The following is a 19,605-nucleotide window of genomic DNA, read 5'->3' as shown; positions in this document are numbered from 1 at the left end:
CCACGACCACCCCTGAATCCCCTTCCCCTTGAGGGGCGTCTAGACGAGCCTCTGGCTGCTCCTCTAGGCTTTGCTCGGAAGGAAGTAGACTGCCCTTCGAACGCTGGGGTGAATGCCGTGGACTGTGTCGACACGGCCTGGGGTACCCACTGAAAGGTGGTCGGGGTTTGTGCCACGATCTGGGGCACTGGGGGCAATGGCAATTGCAGTTGCTGTTGCTGTCTAAGAGGCTTGGCTGGCCGAGACGGTAGCCTAGTCCCCATAGTCTTCCTCTTTGGTTGAGGACCCTCATCCGGGGAAGACTTTCTTTTGATAGCCAGGAGTCGGTAGGGAAAAAGGTCTTTTCCCCAAATGTTGGAGGAGATTAGTTTCTTTAGCTCGTGCCTCACTGTAGCCGAGGTAAACACGAACTCCCTACAAGCTCTCCTTGCCTTGACGAAGCCATAAAGGTCCTTCGTCACTGTGGCCAGATGAGGCTTGGCCACTACCATGAACATTTCATGGACCTTGGGGTCACTTGCCATCGTCTCGAGAGTAGTCTGAAGAGACATTGAGGCAGTCAGTCTTTCTTTTGTATCGAACTCACTTCGCAAAAGAAAGTCAGACAGCTTAGGGAGGTCCTTGCCGAACTGACGTCCGGCAATATCAGCCTCCAACTTTCCCACTTAGAACGTAAGATGGACGTCCTTCCAATCTTTGTGGTCCATAGGCAGGGCCAGCGACAAGGGTTTACACTCCTCTAGGGAGGGACAAGACTTGCCGGCCTCGATTGCTTTTAGTACAGCCAGAAACCCTTTCTGTAAAAGGGGGAAGGCTCTAGTAGGCGAGGACACAAAGGAAGGGAGCTTCCTATTCAATGCAGCTACCTTTGAGTTAGAGAAGCCCCTCTCTTTCATCGAAGATGAAAGTAGAGCTTGAGCCTTAGCATGGTCATCACTATGACCTCCTTCGGCTATGCCTCCTCCTTTGAAGCTGGTTCCTTCCTCAGCCGGACATAACAGTCCGGATATGGTGCCTTGCTGGGCCAGAATTCCACCCTCCAGGGGAACTGAGCCCAGCATATCCGAGATGACGATCTTTCCAGTCGTCATCGACATGTGCTCAGCATACCTCCATGGGTTAGCATCCGAGCACAAAGGAAGGTCTTTCACATTGAGCTTTTCTGGGGCCCATGTGATTCTACAAGGCACTGCATTCGCAGTTCCATTGCAGCCGCCTTCTCCTGATTCTCCTTCTGCATTTGTTGGATCATTCCAACAATAGAAGAGAGGGCCTGTCCCAGCTCTACTGGGAGACCGGCCGATGTAGAGGGGCTTGAACTTCATCCTGGGCTTCTGCAAGGAGGTCTTCCTCTTGACACCCGTCCACATCAGATATCCTGTCATTTAGCTGGATGTCTTGCATCGCGACCGCGACTTCAGCATCCACCTGGATCCGAACTTAGGGGATCTCCTCTTGAGGTTGGGGAATCACTGCATCAGCTGATGCCTTAGGGAAAAGATACGCCCTCATCTTCTCACTTGGAAGATAAGGGCCAGAAGTGTACTTTTGGAAGCCCCTTACCCAGGTCGAAGCTTCTTCCTAGCTATTTAAATGTCTCATTAATCAGGTTAGTGCACACAGTACATACCTGAGGGTCCCAATACCGGAGATCATCCTTGGAGACAGCGTATGCTGCGTGTCTCCTACAAAACTCATGTCCGCAGAGGTTCTTGCTGCTGACATTGCAGAAAGCACTTCCCCACTTCGGAGTGTCCTTCTGTAAAGAGAAGAAATTTCCATGAGTATCAAGTGAACTATGTATCACTGGATATGCATAGTATAGCATAACAATTCAGAAATTAAAGACACACACTTGTGTTTCCCTCACAACCCATTGCTGCAGCCTTCCAGATACTCTACTAGAGTAACCAATGCAAAGTTTCCAGAGGAAACAGGTGGAGCTCACACCTAGGCAATGATTTTAAAATCCGGGATAATAGACAGGGAAGAACTCTGCTTCTTGTCTGAAGGCAACAGCAAAGGGCCGTGCAAGAAAACGGATTTTGAGCGAAGCGAAAAATCTATTTTTGGGTGAGATAGCCATGGCGTCCTGATGGAAGGTTCCTTTTTGGTAGCTTCCTTGGGTATAAGACTACTAAGATATTCCCAGAGAATTTAACCACAGGTTATCACAGAATTCTAACTTCTGGAGCGAGTATCTCAAAGGTTTCCCTTTAAGACATCGTATATCAACAGGGGACGCATGTCTGAACGCGCCACATAGCTATCTTCACCCCGAACAGAGTTAATGCTTCGGTGTGTAAGGGCTGAGAATAGCTGGGAGCCGCTCCACAGCCAATCTCACTCGTGGCTACTACTGATACTCGAGACGTAAACAAACGGACGCCATTGCTCAAATGACGTCACGCCCGTCTTCATCCTGAAGCCAGTTGCTGCCCATCACCATGATACAGTAGCACAGGGTGGGAACAAAACTGGACGAAGTAGTAGGGAGGGTCCATCAGGACGCCATGGCTATCTCACCCAAAAATAGATTTTTCGCTTCGCTCAAAATCCGTTTTTTGGGCTCAAGCCATGGCGTCCTGATGGAAGAGTACCAGAGAATCAATGTATCGTGGTAGATTTTCCCCTAGTATTAAGTGCCAAGGCATTGACGAAACAGCATAGTAATCTTTGATAAGAACCATAGGAACGAAGTATCCTGCCCCCCTTGGCAGTGAAGTTCCCATGGGCTATGCCAACGTCAAAGTGGTATTGAAGGGCTATTCATTCTGATAGAAGAACTTGAAGAACTTAGAGATGAAGCTGAATGTTTGGTATTTGTATAGGAACATTCTGAGATTAGACCAGTGGTGGTTGGGCACTGTGTATTGAGTTCATCTCCCGGGTATCAAAAGTAAGTATTCGTGTTGGAACCTTACTTAATCAGAGTGAATATAATTTAAGATTAAGCATCTTAATTTCTTCATAACCATAAGGAAAGGGGGAATAAATAAAACTATGACAGGTATGTATTTCATAGTAAGTAGGAGCTGATTGAGACGCACAAGTAATAAAATAGAAATTTTATTTCACAAATGCAGAAATTGATTAATTTACAGCAATAAGTAAAGTTCATTTACAGTAATTATAATGTACATAGAAATAAAGGCTTGCTCTTGAATCTGAAAAGGAATTTCAAGATTATTAGTAGGTACTCGTTCTCGAGGAACGCAAGTCTTTGATTAAAAACACATCATGCTCAGGGCATGCGGCACTTGTGTGACACTATGATTTTTCACCTGGGATAAGAACAGTTATAAAAGCACTAAGTGTTTTTCGACATCACTATGAATCGCTCGAGGGTCAACATAGGCACCCGAAGAGTTAGAGTCCCAAGTAACTCACTGTTCTACGCAGAGTTAGGTGCAGGTTTCATAACACTACCTGCGGCTACCACAAAATGTTTGACTTCGTGCACTTGTTTCGCATAATGTTTAAAGAAAACTCGCGAGGACTTCCAGCCCGTGAAGTTTTTAAGGCTTTCAAAGTCCATGCTCTGAAAGAAATTCAGAGATGATGCCACTTTTCTAGGATCATGACCAGCGGGTGTACTGTTCGGATCCGCTCTGCGAATGAAGTAGGTGATTTTCGCTCTTAATTGTTTCAGTGACAGGTCGCTGCCCGATGTTTCTCCTTTGAAGAGTTGGCCTCCACCAAAGTTCGAAGTTCTGCGAAGATAGACCTTGAGGCTCTCTACTGGACATAGAGAGGCATCCTCCTTCAGGCGGCATATTCTCCAAGGGCCCCATCTTTTGGTGGGTAATTCATTTTTGGCGAGAAACGTCGGATCAGGGGAGAGGGTAACTTCTCCTGTATCGGTAAACAGGATGTGTCCCTCTTCTCTTGATAATGCCACTATTTCGCTGACTCGAGCTCCTGAAGCGAGAGCAAATAGAAATATAACTTTCTGAGTCAGATCCTTGAGAGGGCATGAATCATTGTCCAAGTTGGAGGCGAAATGGAGTACCTTGTCTAGTGACCAGGAGATCGGTTTCGGTGGGGGTGCTGGGCGTAGGCGAGCACATGCTTTCGGTAGTTTGTTGAAGATGTCGTTGGACAGATCAATTTGGAAAGCACATAGAATTGGTCTAGTCAAGGCTGATTTGCAGGTTGATATCGTATTGGCTGCTAATCCCTGTCCATGAAGGTGAATAAAGAAGGACATGCAGAAATCAATCGTGATTTCTTTAGGATTTTTTGTCTTGACAAAGGAGACCCATTTCCTCCAGGATGATTCATATTGCCGTCTCGTGGATTCGGTCTTGTATTCCTCTAGGAAGTCCAGACTTTTCTTCGAGATCCCAAACCTCTTCTTTGCGGCTAGGGAGAGAAAATCATGAGATGAAGGTCCTTGATTTTCGATGATGAAGCGAAGACAGTCGACTTCTGTACTTGTTGAGAGAGAACTGGGCCCGGGAGAGGGATCAGCTTGGGCTGCAGCTCCAGGACCAGGGGGTACCAGTTGCTCCGGGGCCACTTGGGAGCCACTAGGGCCGCTGTCCCTTTGAAGGTTCTCAGTTTGGAGAGGACTTTCAACAGAAGGTTGGTGGGAGGGAACAGGTATATCTTGGACCATCTGTTCCAGTCCAGTGACATGGCATCCACTGCTTCTGCTTTGGGGTCCTCGTACGGGGCCACATACAGAGGAAGTTGATTGTTGTCGCTCGTTGCAAAGAGATCTATCTGAAGTTCTGGGACTTGGTGAGAGATGAAGGAGAACGATCTTGCGTCTAGAGACCATTCCGACTCTATCGGGTTTGTCCGAGATAGAGCATCCGCTGTCACATTGCGGAATCCTTGTAGGTGAGCTGCAGACAAGTGCTACTTCTTCTTCTCTGCCAGACGGAAGATTGGGAGAAGCACCTGATTTATCTGGGGCGATCTTGAGCCTTGGCGATTGAGACAACGAACTACCACCGAGTTGTCTAGGGTTAGACGGATGTGGATCGAGGGCGGCGGGGATAACTTCTTCAGTGTTAGAAGGACCGCCATGGCCTCCAAGATGTTTATGTGGAACGTCTTGAACAGGGGAGACCAGGTGCCTTGAGCCTGTTTTTGGTGGGAGTGACCTCCCAACCTTCCAGTGAAGCATCCGTGTGGATGTTGAGTGATGGAGGAGGGTGTTGGAGAGGAATGGACCTTTTCAGGGCCTTTTCTTCCGACCACGGCTTTAGGAGACGTCGCAGTCTGTTTGGAAGCCGTCTCTTGAGGTCTCTTCGAGCGATGGATGCCGAACGTCTCCAGACTCCCGCGGCATCCTTTAGCTGTGCGCGAAGCACTGGGTTTGTCACTGAGGCGAATTGTAGAGAGCCTAGAACTCGTTCCTGCTGTCGTCTTGAAATGCGTTTGGATTTCAGTAGTTGCTTGACAGACCCTGCTATTTCCTTCCTTTTCTTCTGGGGGATGGAAAGGCTGTGTGACTGAAGGTTCCAGTGGATTCCCAACCACTGAAACTTCTGAGCTGGAGAGAGGCGAGATTTTTTCTCGTTGATCTTGAATCCCAGGTGTTCTAGGTACTGGGTAACTTCGTTGCAAGATTTTGCACACTCTTCGGGCGATGGAGCCCAGACTAGCCAGTCGTCGAGGTAGGCCATCACCTGGACGTTTCGGAGGCGGAGTTGTTGTACTATGGCATCCGCCAGTTTTGTGAAGATCCGAGGGGCCACGTTGAGGCCGAAGGGCATGGCCCGGAAGGCGTAGCTTTTCCTTTGGAGTCGAAATCCTAGGTAGAAGGAAGTGTGATGGTTCATTGGAACATGCCAGTAGGCATCCGCCAGGTCTATGGAGACCGTGTAGGAACCTCGAGGCAGAAGGGTCCTTATTTGTTGAAGCGTCAGCATCTTGAATTTGTCGTTCGCTATGAACTTGTTGAGGGGGGATAAGTCCAGAATGTCTGAGTTCTTCTTGGGGACACAAAACAGTCTCCCTTGGAACCTGGTGGACTTTACCTTCCTTATCACCTTCTTGTTCAAGAGGTCTAGAACATATTCTTCCAGAAGGGGGGTTGATTGTTGGAAGAATTGCTGGAAGATTGGGGGTGGTTGAGTCCAACTCCAGCCTAGACCCTTCTTGACGATGCTGTGCGCCCAGGGATCGAAGGTCCAACGATCCTGGAATTGGCGGAGTCTTCCTCCCACCGGAAGCACTTCATTGCTTCTGGTGTCCCGAGGGCTTGCTGCCTCGGCCGCTAGCTCCCTTTCCTCCTCTACCTCTGGAGGGACGGCGAGAGGCGTCTTTGCTTGCACCCCTGAATGAGCCTCTACCTTTGGCACGAAAGGTAGTTGACTGTTGCTCAAAGGCAGGGGTGAAGACCGGTGACTGTGACAACACCGGTTGGGGGACCAATTGAAAGGTCTGTTGTGGTTGGGCAACCACTTGGGAGGTAGCGGGTCCCGGAAACTGACGTCTTTGCTGACGTTGCTGGGGTTTTGGCTTTTGGGATTTCCTCTTAGGTTGAGGTCCGTCGTCCTGAGAGGGTTTCTTTTTTCTGGACATGCCCCACTTGTGGAGAAGGTTCCTATTCTCCGTGGCGGCTCTGTCAGTGATTTCCTTCACAAGGTCAGAAGGAAAGAGGTGTTTTCCCCAGATGTTGGAGGAAATCAGCCTCCGGGGTTCGTGTTTTACGGTGGCACCAGCAAACACGAATTCACGACAGGCTCTTCGAGCCTTTATGAAGTGGTACAAGTCCTTCATTACGGTTAACAAGTGGGATTTGGAGAGTACCATGTAGTGGTCTGGTACTCTGGTGTCACAGGCCATAACTTCGAGTTGGACTTGATGAGATAGGGATGCTGCAAGCCTCTCCTTCGTATCTTGTTCCCGACGAAGGAGGTGATCGTTGAGCTTAGGGAGGTCTTCATTAAACTGACGTCCGGCGACGTCAGGATCGAGCCTTCCCACGACGAAAGTATGTTGGACATCTTTCCAGTGTCGAGCGTCAGGGGGGGGTTACTATGGAGAAGGGTCTGCACTCCTCCAATGCAGGGCAGGGTTTCCCTTCATCCGCAGCTTTAAGGCATGCAGCTAAGGCCTTTTCCAAGAATGGAAGAACCGCAGTTTCAGGTGCAACATAAGTAGGGTGCTTCTTGCTCAGGGCCGGAAGCTTAGAGCAGGTAAAGCCTCTACTCTTGAATGCGGCGGCTAGCATAGCCTGGGCCTTTGCGAGATCGAACACTATCTCTTCCTTAGGTTCGGTCTCTTCCTTCGAGGCAGGTTCGGAATGAAGACGGACGTAACAGTCCGGGTAGGCCTCAAAGTTTGGGAAGAACTCCACGTCTTCAAAAGGGACCGTGCCGATCTTATCACTGACGAAGATCCTGCCGGTCGCGATAACCATATGCTCAGCATACCTCCACGGGTTGGCATGTGAGCAAGCGGGGAGATCCTTGACCGAAATCCTCTTCGGTTCTCTGGATCCTATCATAGACCTGATGGACTCCTGGTTCTCCTTCAGCCTGTCGTCCATGACGGCTCTAATCAGTCGGATCAATTCTTGAGTGGAAGAAGAAGGATCCGGGGTCGAGGAGGTAGACGGAATAGACACTTCCGTCGGTGTAGGAGTAGGAGGGGGGATGGACGGAGGAGCGACCTCTTGCTCCGACTCGGCGTATTCCACCTTGTCTTCGTCATCTTCGGCTCCTTGAGCCATAAGCGTTTTCTCCGTGTCTTCCGAGACATCCGAAATCTGTTCGTCATCTTCGGAATCCAAACGGCACTCGTGCATGGACTGAGCCATGACTACATCAGGTTCCACCGTAATTTGGACAGTGGGGATCACGTCTTTGGGTACCACTGAATCAGGGGAGGCCTTAGGGAACAAAAGTGACCTCAGTTCTTCGGTGGCCAGGTAAGGTCCGGTAGCATTTTTCTGGAAGCCACGCACCCACTTGCGCAGCTTTTCACGAGAAATGTCTCTGATCTCCGCTGAGGGAGGGTTATGGAAGGCTTCAACTAGGTGAGCCTGACAGACCGTACAGTTCAGTGGATTCCAAAACTTCAAATCCCCTTTCTTGTCTGCACAAGGGGCGTGAGTCCTGCAAGCCGTATGCCCGTAAAACTGCGGGCGTTTCACAGCGCAGAAGGCGAAATCACACTTCATCTGCTCCTCCTGTGGAAGAAAGAGAAAATGAGTATGGGGGAGTCATAAGAATGGCTCTTAAACTAAGTTAATATTAATTATTAATTTTAACTTAATGAAGGGTGTGATGCATAGAGATTGAAATAGTAAAGGAGAACATACTCCATGCATCTCGCCCATCTGGTTACCATAAGCTTGGTCCTTGGATAATCCGAGTGACCGAAGGCACCGGATATAATTCCTTAGAGTTCCATAGTATATTGGAATTCCGTGGAAAAAACCCAAGGGCAAGATTGGGACCGAGATCATTCGGTCCCAAGCTAGGGGCTAGAAGGCCTCTTTTTAAGGTAACTGCTTCTGGCAACCAGCCGTGCTAAGATGCACGCAGCATGCTGGAATTTAGAAGAATGCAAAGAGACAGCATGATCACTAACAGAACAGTACCAAGGTACTGATCTTAATAGTAGAAACAGTCTATCTGTTTGCGATATAGGGCTATCATTGTCATATGATAGCTATAAGAAGGGGGTGCAAGTATTCTTGACGCCTCCGTGGGTATCCGGCAAGCCGCCGGCATGCCGGAGTTCGCTCCAGCAGAGATTCTGGCATTAGGACAGACAATGTTTAAAGTCAGTCATAAACCAGGTTGGCGGCCGCCGGCACAACGGCGGCACGCCGGCAGGGAGTGGCGGCTCCGGCAGTCGGAGGATGCCGGATTGGTGACTGGGATAAGGATGGTTAAAGCTGTACCGGGTTGCCGGCAGTAGATGCTGGCACTCCGGCGGCCGACCGGCGAGCGGACGACAAGCTAGGAGGAGGAGAGCCACCGGTAGTAGCCGGCGGCAGCCGGCAGTCCCTCGGTACACGGGGGGCTGGCGGCAAGGTTAGGGAGAGTCACCAAGGTAGGAGGCAGGTATTGCCGACAATAGAGGCGGCAAGAGACCGGCACCCGGATAGGGAGAGAGACAGGGGGGAGGGAAGGAATGCAGGAAGTACCGTCATGGACTCCGGACATCCCCCCCTCCCCTGAGAGGGTGTACCCATGATAGAGGCAGGCTCTAACATCCAGGAGCAGGGGTCACTGAGGACCTGGAGCAAGGTAGCCCAAGGGAGGGCTAGGGGACACCCAAAGGGGGGGGAGACTCCCATATGCAGAATAATTCTAGCAACTAACCCCATAGGACACTATGAAGATATATGTACCAGAGCGGACTGCACATGGAAGCTCGGGTAGCCCTACTATTCCACCCTAGGGAGGAGTTGTAGGACAGGGGACAGATGGGTATAGACTAACCTAAGCATAGGCTAGGCTATACAAGAGATAGGTGGGGAGGGAGAAGAGAGAAGTCTTCCAAGGAAGGGTTTCTGTACCAGAGCGGACACTAGGGAAAGGGAGGACACTCCCTAACCTAAGATCAGGCAGATCGGCTAAAACGGTGCATGAGTACAGTTTCAGCATGGAACAGAGAAACCTTCCTAACCCAACCTAGAGCAGGGCTAAAAGTCCTGAACTAGGAAAGGAAGAAGATATATCGCTATCGCAGGAAAGTCATAGACGATCCTAGCCATAGAGGTAGGGCTAGCCTAACCTCACTCTCGGACGCAACCCTAAGGGAGGTTCATTCCCTTAGGGAGGACAGAGAGGCGATATATACTCTATTAGACAATTGATCCCTTTACTCAGAAAAGGAATCAAGGCTAATTAGAGGGAATGCCAAGGCAGGGGATGAAGGAAGCATATAGGGGTCCTACAAGTAGGTTAGGCTAGAAAGAGTCACTGACTAGCCTATCCCCTATATGGTCCCTGAAGGCGAAAACATTTGCATCACTGTCAAAAGTATTGTAAAATAATGCCACTATCTTCATAACTTAGCCTAGGATCACTAATAAATCATGCATGAACACTTGTATGTAGGCTCCTGGCCTGGGGGCTATAGTAGCCGACTGGTATGAGGTCAATCGATGACCGATAAAAAGCGTCTAAACACGATATAAAAGTTCCTAGCTATGAAGACTAAATAAACTAATGTAATCGATTAGTAAATAAGGCCGGAAAACGTTGTTGTGGCTAACTAAATAAGGCATGCATAACAACAACGACGCCATAAAAGGGCGGGTCCGGTAGAGGCACAGCTCTGCCACAAAATAGCAATTATCTCGGAAAGTAATATTTACTTTACGGCCAGAGCTTAATTAAACAATACTGGAACCTTGTACTCAACTTTCCAGAAGAAGGCGAGGCTGAAGGTAACGACATAACGAAGATGCAAAACGATAAAGTTAACACAGGGAAAATCCGTCTAAGTAGGGCAGCTACTAAACAAAGGATGAAGACGGGCGTGACGTCATTTGAGCAATGGCGTCCGTTTGTTTACGTCTCGAGTATCAGTAGTAGCCACGAGTGAGATTGGCTGTGGAGCGGCTCCCAGCTATTCTCAGCCCTTACACACCGAAGCATTAACTCTGTTCGGGGTGAAGATAGCTATGTGGCGCGTTCAGACATGCGTCCCCTGTTGATATACGATGTCTTAAAGGGAAACCTTTGAGATACTCGCTCCAGAAGTTAGAATTCTGTGATAACCTGTGGTTAAATTCTCTGGGAATATCTTAGTAGTCTTATACCCAAGGAAGCTACCAAAAAGGAACCTTCCATCAGGACGCCATGGCTTGAGCCCAAAAAACACAATAGTGTTAGAAGATACAGTGCTGTACCTAAACTTTTACTATAGTTTTCTTCTTACTATATATGCTATACAGAAGAATACTAGTACAGTATAGGAGGATGTGTGCCGGCCTGCCTTTGCTGGCCGGCACACACCACAATTAGCTTTAAAGTATACTACTTAACAGCTATAGGGCGGCAGCCCTCTGGTTCAAATGCCTGTGCCGGCGGCAGCAGCTGCCGGCCAGCAACAGCCAGTGTTGGCCGGCAATGATTGCCGGCCAGCAACTACACAAGGTAGTACCCAGCTGCCGGCCACACTCTTGGTGACCGGCAGACAAGGACTGACATAAGCCGGCCGGCAAAGGTACAAGACCGATGCCAGCCGGCAGCAAAAGAACCAGAAGACTATACCTGCCCGGCTGCCGGCCTCATAGGCCGGCAGCCGGGACAGGTACAGCACTAGAAGTAAAATAGAATGGATGCCGGGATAAGAGTGTACACAACCCCCCGAGCCCGGCAACCGAAAGAGTGCATATAAGGAAGGGGAGAAACTTAATTCAGGCTTCCTTGACCAATGCCGTCCGGCTCTGCCGGCAGGCATGGATGAGGGACCAAGAGAGGTCCGGGCAGCACTCGAAAACATAAGACCCTTGCCGTCCAGCATCTCTGCCGGCCGGCAATGGGCTTAGTCAATTCCACATCCCAACCTATACTAGGTCCAGAAGTAGAATGACGTACAGTACAGTAATACCCCTGCCGGCCAGCTCTGCCGGCCGGCAAGGTACAGTACAGTAATGGCTAGGCCATTACGGAGATAGAGGGGGAAGGGACAAGAGGGTCCTGCCAACCTTGCTTTAGTGACAGATCACCCGCAGCCAAGAACTTTGTCTTAGCCTAAGGGAGATCTAAGGGAAAGGGCCAGCACAGTAGTATAATACTTGCCAGCTTCCAGAGCACCAAAGCAAGGAAGGCGTTGCTACTCCCAAGGGAAGATTTTATCCTCCCCGAGAACAGCAACAGGACTTAGTCTGGTCGATCACAAAAGAAGGAATCATAACTTACAGAAACCTTCGATAGTGACCTAAGGGAGCTAAGCTCCCTTTGTAAGTGTTAGGTCAGCGAGGGAGACTCTGCCCCAAGCCAGACAACACGGACTCAGACTAAAAACTCTGTTGTTCTGTCCCTCTTTGAACCAGACTTTGCTGGAACAGGAAGGTACAGTAACACCCTAGTATAGTAATATCGAAAATAAATTCGGAAAAAACCACTTAGGGATAAGCCCAAGGCTTAAACAGAGGGAAAGGGATTGCATACCTTCTCCGAAGAAAAGAAAGCAACCGGGGAGTATAATAAAGTATACTAAGGCTCCATAAGCAATTAGCCTAGGCACCAAGAGAATCGATTACCTAAATCACCGAAACTCTCACGTATACAATCTTGGAAATATTCCACACAGTCTAAAATGTATAAAATATAGCCTAAAGCTTCAATAAAATTTTAATTACACTCGGAAAAACCAAAATCATGCATTAAGTACTAGGACCAAACGACTAGGCTACATGGCCTAGCGTAGGCCAGAATGGCGAATACTTCGCCAAATAATACTAAGCACGAAAGGAAATCCTATGTAAAGCTAAATAGCTAAAATTTATTAAGCAAAACAACCAGGAATGTCACTCTGACTAACTAATTTATACCTAGCGAGTGACAGTGTCCAGGACACCTCTGGTAGGCTACGGCTCTTGTATCAAAGATTAATCCCATTAATCACTCAAAATTTTACCAAGAGCCTACATTTATACATAACAGACACTATACTCAACTTATCCGAGGTCAACGAAGACGAAGAAGCCATGAAAAGCTGAATAAATCCAAGATTTGCGAGAAAAACAGGAAAAAACACCGAGTTGTTAAGCTATGCAAAAAGGAATACAGATGGCGCCAGGATTGGCGCCAGGCACGCATACGAATCGGGGGATAGGGAAGCCTTGGGAGCGGCTCCCCTTTTTCTTTCCCGAATTCGTATCTCGTCAATCTCCCTCCTACGAGACGAAATCTCTGTTCAGGTCGTAGATTGCCATGTGACGTGTCTAGAATACGTCCTCTGATATGTCGCGATATCCCTTTCACGAGGGATACTCGCTCCAGGAGTTAGAATTCTGGTACCTTAAGGTAAATTCTCTGGGAATATCGCCGTAGTTGTAATATACCCTAGGAAGCTACCCTATAGGAACTTCCATCAGGACGACATGGCTTGAGCCCAAAAATATATATAACGGATTTTGAGCGAAGCGAAAAATCTATTTTTGGGTGAGATAGCCATGGCGTCCTGATGGAAGGTTCCTGTTTGGTAGCTTCCTTGGGTATAAGACTACTAAGATATTCCCAGAGAATTTAACCACAGGTTATCACAGAATTCTAACTTCTGGAGCGAGTATCTCAAAGGTTTCCCTTTAAGACATCGTAATACAACAGGGGACACGCATGTCTGAACGTGCCACATAGCTATCTCCACCCCGAACAGAGTTAATGCTTCGGTGTGTAAGGGCTGAGAATAGCTGGGAGCCGTTCCACAGCTAATCTCACTCGTGGCTACTACTGATACTCGAGACGTAAACAAACGGACGCCATTGCTCCAATGACGTCACGCGCGTCTTTATCCTGACGCCAGTTGCTGCCCATCACCATGATACAATTGTGTAGGGTGGGAACAAAACTGGACGAAGTAGTAGGGAGGGTCCATCAGGACGCCATGGCTATCTCACCCAAAAATAGATTTTTCGCTTCGCTCAAAATCCGTTTTTTGGGCTCAAGCCATGGCGTCCTGATGGAAGAGTACCAGAGAATCAATGTATCGTGGTAGATTTTCCCCCAGTGTTAAGTGCCTAGGCATTGACAAAACAGCAAAGTAATCTTAGGTAAAGAACCATAGGAACGAAGTATCCTGCCCCCCATTGGTAGGAAGTTCCCATGGGCTATGCCGACGTCAAAGTGGTATTGAAGGGCTATTCATCCTGACAGAAGAACTTTTAAGAACTTAGAGATGAAGCAGAATGTTTGATATTTGTATAGGAACATTCTGAATTAGGCCAGTGGTGGTTGGGCACTGTGTATAGAATTCATCTCTTGGTTATCAGAAGTAAGTATTCGTGTAGGAACCTTACTGAGACAGGGTGAATATAATTTAGGATTAGACATCTTAAATTCTTCATGACCATAAGAGAGGAGGAATAAATAAAACTATGACAGTATGTATTTCATAGTAGGTAGGAGCTGAAAGAGACGCATAAGTAATAAAATAGAAATTTTATTTCACAATGCAGAAATTAAATAATTTACAGCAAAAGTAAAGTTCATTTACAGTAATAATAATGTACATAGAAATAAAGGCTTGCTCTTGAATCTGAAAAGGAATTTCAGGATTAGTAGGTACTCGTTCTCGAGGAACGCAAGTCTTTAAACAACACATCATGCTCAAGGCATGCGGCAATTGTGTGACACTATGACATTTCACCTGGGATAAGAACAGTTATAAAAGCACTAAGTGTTTTTAGACATCACTATGAATCGCTCGAGGGTCAACATAGGCACCCGAAGAGTTAGAGTCCCAAGTAACTCACTGTTCTACGCAGAGTTAGGTGCAGGTTTCATAACACTACCTGCGGCTACCACAAAATGTTTGACTTCGTGCACTTGTTTCGCATAATGTTTAAAGAAAACTCGCGAGGACTTCCAGCCCGTAAAGTTTTTAAGGCTCTCAAAGTCCATGCTCTGAAAGAAGTTCAGAGACGATGCCACTTTTCTAGGATCATGACCAGCGGGTGTACTGTTCGGATCCGCTCTGCGAATGAAGTAGGTGATTTTCGCTCTTAATTGTTTCAGTGACAGGTCGCTGCCCGATGTTTCTCCTTTGAAGAGTTGGCCTCCACCAAAGTTCGAAGTTCTGCGAAGATAGACCTTGAGACTCTCTACTGGACATAGAGAGACATCCTCCTTCAGGGGGCATATTCTCCAAGGGCCCCATCTTTTGGTGGGTAATTCGTTTTTAGCGAGAAACGTCGGATCAGGGGAGAGGGTCACTTCTCCTGAATCAGCAAACAGGATGTGTCCCTCTTCTCTTGATAATGCCACTATTTCGCTGACTCGAGCTCCCGAGGCGAGAGCAAATAAAAATATAACTTTCTGAGTCAGATCTTTGAGAGGGCATGAATCATTGTCCAAGTTAGAGGCGAAATGGAGTACCTTGTCTAGTGACCAGGAGATCGGTTTCGGAGGGGGTGCTGGGCGTAGGCGAGCACATGCTTTTGGTAATTTGTTAAAGATGTCGTTGGACAGATCAATTTGGAAAGCATATAGAATTGGTCTAGTCAAAGCCGATTTGCAGGTTGAAATCGTATTGGCTGCTAATCCTTGTCCATGAAGGTGAATGAAGAAGGACATACAGAAATCAATGGTGATTTCTTTAGGATTTTTTGCTTTGACAAAGGAGACCCATTTCCTCCAGGATGATTCATATTGCCGTCTCGTGGATTCGGTCTTGTATTCCTCTAGGAAGTCTAGACTTTTCTTCGAGATCCCAAACCTCTTCTTTGCGGCTAGGGAGAGAAAATCATGAGATGAAGGTCCTTGATTTTCGATGATGAAGCGAAGACAGTCGACTTCTGTACTTGTTGAGAGAGAACTGGGCCCGGGAGAGGGATCAGCTTGGGCTGCAGCTCCAGGACCAGGGGGTACCAGTTGCTCCGGGGCCACTTGGGAGCCACTAGGGCCGCTGTCCCTTTGAAGGTTCTCAGTTTGGAGAGGACTTTCAACAGAAGGTTGGTGGGAGGGAACAGGTATATCTTGGACCATCTGTTCCAGTCCAGTGACATGGCGTCCACCGCTTCTGCTTTGGGGTCCTCGTACGGGGCTACGTACAGAGGAAGTTGATTGTTGTCGCTCGTTGCAAAGAGATCTATCTGAAGTTCTGGGACTTGATGAGAGATGAAGGAGAATGATCTTGCGTCTAGAGACCATTCCGACTCTATCGGGTTTGTCCGAGATAGAGCATCCGCTGTCACATTGCGGAATCCTTGTAGGTGAACTGCAGACAGGTGCCACTTCTTCTTCTCCGCCAGACGGAAGATTGGGAGAAGCACCTGATTTATCTGGGGCGATCTTGAGCCTTGGCGATTGAGACAACGAACTACCACCGAGTTGTCTAGGGTTAGACGGATGTGGATCGAGGGCGGCGGGGATAACTTCTTCAGAGTAAGAAGGACCGCCATGGCCTCCAAGATGTTTATGTGGAACGTCTTGAATAGTGGAGACCAGGTCCCTTGAGCTTGTTTCAGGTGGGAGTGACCTCCCCAGCCTTCCAGTGAGGCATCCGTGTGGATGTTGAGTGATGGAGGAGGGTGTTGGAGAGGAATGGACCTTTTCAGGGCCTTTGCTTCCGACCACGGCTTTAGGAGGCGTCGAAGTCTGTTTGGAAGCCGTCTCTTGAGGTCTCTTCGAGCGATGGATGCCGAGCGTCTCCAGACTCCCGCGGCATCCTTTAGCTGTGCGCGAAGCACTGGGTTTGTCACTGAGGCGAATTGTAGAGAGCCTAGAACTCGTTCCTGCTGTCGTCTTGAAATGCGTTTGGATTTCAGTAGTCGCTTGACAGAACCTGCTATTTCCTTCCTTTTCTTCTGGGGGATGGAAAGGCGGTGTGACTGAAGATTCCAGTGGATTCCCAACCACTGAAACTTCTGAGCTGGAGAGAGGCGAGATTTCTTCTCGTTGATCTTGAATCCCAGGTGTTCTAGGTACTGGGTAACTTCGTTGCAAGACTTTGCACACTCTTCGGGCGATGGAGCCCAGACTAGCCAGTCGTCGAGGTAGGCCATCACCTGGACGTTTCTTAGGCGGAGCTGTTGTACTATGGCATCCGCCAGCTTTGTGAAGATCCGAGGGGCCACATTGAGGCCGAATGGCATGGCCCGGAAGGCGTAGCTTTTCCTTTGGAGTCGAAATCCTAGGTAGGAGGAAGCGTGATGGTTCATTGGAATGTGCCAATAGGCATCCGCCAGGTCTATAGAGACCGTGTAGGAACCTTGAGGCAGAAGGGTCCTTATTTGTTGAAGCGTCAGCATCTTGAATTTGTTGTTCTCTATGAACTTGTTGAGGGGGGATAAGTCCAGAATGACTCTGAGTTTGTCTGAGTCCTTCTTGGGAACGCAAAACAGTCTCCCTTGGAACCTGGTGGACTTTACCTTCCTTATCACCTTCTTGTTCAAGAGGTCTAGAACATATTCTTCCAGAATGGGGGTCGATTGTTGAAAGAACCGCTGGAAGATTGGGGGTGGTTGCGTCCAACTCCAGCCTAGACCGTTCTTGATGATGCTGTGTGCCCAGGGATCGAAGGTCCAACGATCCTGGAATTGGCGGAGTCTTCCTCCCACCGGAAGCACTTCATTGCTTCTGGTGTCCCGAGGACTTGTTGCCTCGGCCGCTAGCTCCCTTTCCTCCTCTACCTCTGGAGGGACGACGAGATGCGTCTCTGCTTGCACCCCTGGACGAGCCTCTACCTTTGGCATGAAAGGTAGTGGATGGTTGCTCAAAGGCAGGGGTGAAGACCGGTGACTGTGACAACACCGGTTGGGGGACCAATTGAAAGGTCTGCTGTGGTTGGGCAACCACTTGGGAGGTAGCGGGTCCCGGAAACTGACGTCGTTGCTGACGTTGCTGGGGTTTTGGCTTTTGTGGTTTCCTCTTAGGCTGAGGTCCATCGTCCTGAGAGGGTTTCCTTTTTCTGGACATGCCCCACTTGTGGAGAAGGTTCCTATTCTCCGTGGCGGCTCTGTCAGTTATTTCCTTGACAAGGTCAGAAGGAAACAGGTGCTTTCCCCAGATGTTGGAGGAAATCAGCCTCCGGGGTTCGTGTTTCACGGTGGCACCGGCAAACACGAATTCACGACAGGCTCTACGAGCCTTTATGAAATGGTACAAGTCCTTCATTACTGTAAGTAAGTGGGATTTGGCTAGTACCATGTAGTGATCAGGTACTCTTGTGTCACAGGCCATCACTTCCAGTTGGACTTGATGAGAAAGAGATGCCGCAAGCCTCTCCTTCGTGTCTTGTTCCCGGCGAAGGAGGTGATCATTGAGCTTAGGGAGGTCTTCATTAAACTGACGTCCGGCGACGTCAGGATCGAGCCTACCCACGACGAAAGTATGCTGAACATCTTTCCAGTGTCGAGCGTCAGGGGGGGTCACGATGGAGAAGGGTCTGCACTCCTCCAATGCAGGGCAGGGTTTTCCTTCTTCCGCCGCTTTAAGGCATGCAGCTAAGGCCTTTTCCAAGAAAGGAAGAACCGCAGTGTCAGGTGCGACGTATGTAGGATGCTTCTTGCTCAAGGCTGGAAGCTTAGAGCAGGTAAAGCCCCTACTCTTAAATGCGGAGGCTAGCATAGCCTGGGCCTTTGCGAGATCGAACACTATCTCTTCTTTAGGTTCGGTCTCTTCCTTCGAGGCAGGTTCGGAACGAAGCCGGACGTAACAGTCCGGGTAGGCCTCGAAGCTTGGGAAGAACTCCACATCTTCCAACGGGACCGTGCCGATCTTGTCACTAACAAAGATCCTGCCGGTCGCAATAACCATATGCTCTGCATACCTCCACGGGTTGGCATGAGAGCAAGCTGGGAGATCCTTAACCGAAATCTTCTTCGGTTCTCTGGATCCAATCATTGACCTGATGGACTCCTGGTTCTCCTTCAGTCTGTCGTCCATGACAGCTCTAATCAGCCGGATCAGTTCTTGGGTAGAAGAGGAAGGATCCGGGGTCGAGGAGGTAGACGGAATGGACACATCCGTCGGTGTAGGAGTAGGCGGAGGGATGGATGAGGGAGGAGCTCCAAGCTCCGACTCGGTGTATTCCACCTTGTCTTCGTCCTCTTCGGCTCCTTGAGCCATAAGCGTCTTCTCCGTGTCTTCCGAGACGTCAGAGATCTGTTCATCATCCTCGGAATCTAAACGACACTCGTGCATGGACTGAGCCATGACCACATCAGGTTCCACCGTAATTTGGACAGTGGGGATTGCTTCTTTTGGAACCACTGAGTCAGGGGAGGCCTTAGGGAACAAAAGGGACCTCAGTTCTTCGGTGGCCAGGTACGGTCCGGTAGCATTTTTCTGAAAGCCACGCACCCACTTGCGCAGCTTTTCACGAGAAATGTCTCTAACCTCCGCTGAGGGAGGGTTATGGAAGGCCTCAACTAGGTGGGCCTGGCAGACCGTACAATCCAGTGGATTCCAGAACTTCAAATCCCCTTTCTTGTCTGCACAAGGGGCGTGAGTCCTGCAAGCCGTATGCCCGTAAAACTGCGGGCGTTTCACAGCGCAGAAGGCGAAGTCACACTTCATCTGCTCCTCCTGTGGAAGAAAGAGAAAATGAGTATGGGGGAGTCATAAGAATGGCTCTTAAACTAAGTTAATATTAATCATTAATTTTAACTTAAAGAAGGTGTGATGCATAGAGAATGAAAACAGTAAAGGAGAACACGCTCCATGCATCTCGCCCGGCTGGTTACCATAAGCTTGGTCCTGGGATAATCCAAATGACCGAGATCATTGGATATAGTTTCCTAGGATTCCCATTATTTTGGAACTCCATGGAAAACCAAGGACAAGATTGGGATCGAATTCATTCGGTTCCCAGTTAAGAGCCAGAAGGCCTCATTAAAGGTAACTGCTTCTGGCAACCAGCCGTGCTAAGATGCACATAGCATGCTGGAATTAGAAGAATGCAAAGAGACAGCATGATCACTAATAGAGCAGTACTAGGTACTGATCTTAA

Source organism: Palaemon carinicauda, chromosome 25 (assembly GCF_036898095.1).
Source record: "Palaemon carinicauda isolate YSFRI2023 chromosome 25, ASM3689809v2, whole genome shotgun sequence".
Classification (NCBI taxonomy): domain Eukaryota; kingdom Metazoa; phylum Arthropoda; class Malacostraca; order Decapoda; family Palaemonidae; genus Palaemon; species Palaemon carinicauda.
This window is presented reverse-complemented; position numbering follows the sequence as displayed.